Genomic DNA, 2,684 nt, shown 5'->3' with positions numbered 1-2,684 from the left:
AACAGACATATGGTGCGCAATAAAATCACAGTATCGAATCGCAATACGTATAGAATCATGAGACTCGCAATGCATATATCTTATCGTGAGGTCCCTGGCAATTCCCAGCCCAAGTTCATTTGCCACAACAAATCTCTTCGCTAGCAAACGCGATGTCTTCTCCAAAACGGCAATGTGTCTCCAGCAATGTTTACTTTTTTGACGTTCTATGGCATCTCCACTTTCCAAGCATATGACCACATGTAATATTTTGGTAAGTGATGCAAATAGTGAACTATGTAGGGCCAGGATGTAAAATATATGTAGCTGCAGCAATTTCTCTTATCTGATATGGTAAGTAATGGGGCTTAATGTATAGCTTCCTAAGAGTTTGACGAACGGGTCCGTGCACGCGATTCCAGATATCTTTACCTCTGAATAAACTGCCTTTATTATACCATATCCACCCTGTCCAAAGTCTCTACTTGGTCTCAGTTCTCCAGTAAACTTGTGATTATCAACACTAACCTCATCGTTGTGGCGGCGGACAGCTAGCCTGTATCCCTCATCAAGTTGAGTGGCAATGTTATTTTTCCGTTCGTACCAATTTTTGGAAAATCCTCGGGTGTAGGACTTTCCGCCTTTAGTAGAAACCTGTTGAATTATTAAATTTGGTCTGGGAGGTCCTAATTGTTTCGTTGCCAATTTATCTTCATTTGTTCGCCGACAAAAAGGAACTTCTTTCAAAGACACAATCCGCTCTTTTCTTAGTTACGTTCATGGTTACGTAACGTATGACAAAAGCGCGTAAGTGCAAGCCCTCAGACACCCATAGAGATTGTATTGAAAGCTCTGATATTTGAAAAAATTGATTTTACATGGGAGTCTATGACAGACTTCTGGGCGATTTTCAACCTGACTGAAATCGCCCCCAAAGAGGGGGAGCCATTTGAAGCACGACTTTAGCCTGATTCGACATTTAGTGGCAGTGTGGCACTGTGGCAGATCAGACGTATAGATTACAACACTGATAACTACTGTTGCCGTGATATAATTGATTAGAAAAAAAATCCCTTCCTTTTCCCGTTTGGCAGTGCGTCGCCCATATCGCCCTATTGAACAGGCCGCCCCTGCAGTTGATTCACAAGACACCAACTAAGTAACTTACATATACGGTATCTTCATTAGGCCTAATGGCATTTCATGTCCATGATAGGACGTTTGTTGTAGTGACTCAGTAAGGCTAATTGTAAAAGTAACCCTCTAAAGTGCCATGTTTGTACAGTTTATTATGTGGAGGAAACATTTAGGCAGCCAGGACCATACACCAGGACCGCTCCGTAGGCCGCACTGTAGGCCTAGCTCTTACTGCAGTCCAGTGCCATGGACATCTTTGAAGTTTGGCCTCTAGTAATTTAAGACGGCAACTTTATGAAGGCCTCTTCACCGTGGTCTTATCGTACAAGGCTCTACCGACATGTAAAATAAAAACAGGCTATTTTTATTGTTCATATTATTTGCGTTGATGATGTATTGAAGTCAAGTGGTTCAACATTCAAATGCGACGGTCAGTGGAACACTTGCGCCACCAAGTGGACACTTGCTCAGTTCCCTTGTGGCATCAACGCTACCAGAGATATTTGATATAAGATCAAATGTTATGTCAATATTATTATCTCTAAATTGATTCCCCCACCAGTATTTCATATATTATTATTCCGATTTAGCTGTTAATCTGGATTTAATTTATAAACGCTTTCTGTCATTTCCGATTGGAGGGCAGATGACCACGTGACTTACGAACCTACCAATTTGTTACTTTGTAACAGTCAAAAGTGGTTATTCCCAACGTTGATCAACTCCCAATCTATGCCAAGATTTTTTTAAAGCATTATCTTTAAAGCATTATCATTGTACCATTTACACCCTGTATCCTGTGCATGTGACGAATAAACATTGATTTGATTAGATGATTAACGCACCATTCACATCAGCTATCATAGTCAATATAACAGTGACTGACTTCACCATCACTTTCTAGCCATCATTGACATTGAGATGAAGATGGTCAAACGTGAAAATATAACATACATCGTGATCCTAATGGAATATAACAAAGCAATTCTGTTTTCTTTGCCTGATTTATCTTTACAATGACAGGGGGTGCACCGTTCCTGGAGCTACTGCAATACCAGGTCGATGCGTGGAGTGGACGGAGCAAGCCCCTATTCCATCTCCCTGTTCCAAAAATCAATTTAATATATGGTCCCCAGATAGGGGACGTATCAGATATTAAACTGATAAGAACAGATTTTTTTTTTTTGTTTTTTGTTTGGAAAAATAATTTTTATTTTCATTTCACATTCAAATACAAGTACAAATTCAGTGCGTAACGTTGTACATAACATGGGTTTACAAAAACAGTACCTTAACCATATCAAAATAGCAAAACTACTAAAAAAGTGCTGTTCTGAGAACCTGACCAGCTAAAAGGCCTACATTCAAGAGAAGCATGTAAACAATTGCCTCTAACAATCTCCCAAAGCTGATCTTTCAAAGGAATAAAAACTATTATAGAAATAAAATCATACACATATACCAAAGGGAACTCTGAATAAACCTCAGTGTATATCAAATATTTACAAAGGCTTAGCCTACATTTCAATTTACATGACAGAATACAGTTATACATAGGCCTATATATA

General features: G+C 39.2%; 1 non-coding gene across 1 annotated transcript; it reads right to left on the bottom strand.

Annotated features, from left to right (window-relative positions):
- Positions 1–2,137: 2,137 nt before the first annotated feature.
- LOC121566185 lies at positions 2,138–2,324 on the bottom strand. The gene has a single exon (XR_006660809.1). It is a non-coding gene; the product is annotated as a U2 spliceosomal RNA (small nuclear RNA).
- Between the last annotated feature and the right edge of the window lie 360 nt (positions 2,325–2,684).

The sequence above is a fragment of the Coregonus clupeaformis genome, unplaced genomic scaffold (genome assembly GCF_020615455.1).
Source record: "Coregonus clupeaformis isolate EN_2021a unplaced genomic scaffold, ASM2061545v1 scaf3485, whole genome shotgun sequence".
NCBI lineage: Eukaryota > Metazoa > Chordata > Actinopteri > Salmoniformes > Salmonidae > Coregonus > Coregonus clupeaformis.
The sequence above is the reverse complement of the archived record's forward strand: the minus strand, read 5'-3'. Positions and strand labels throughout refer to the sequence as shown.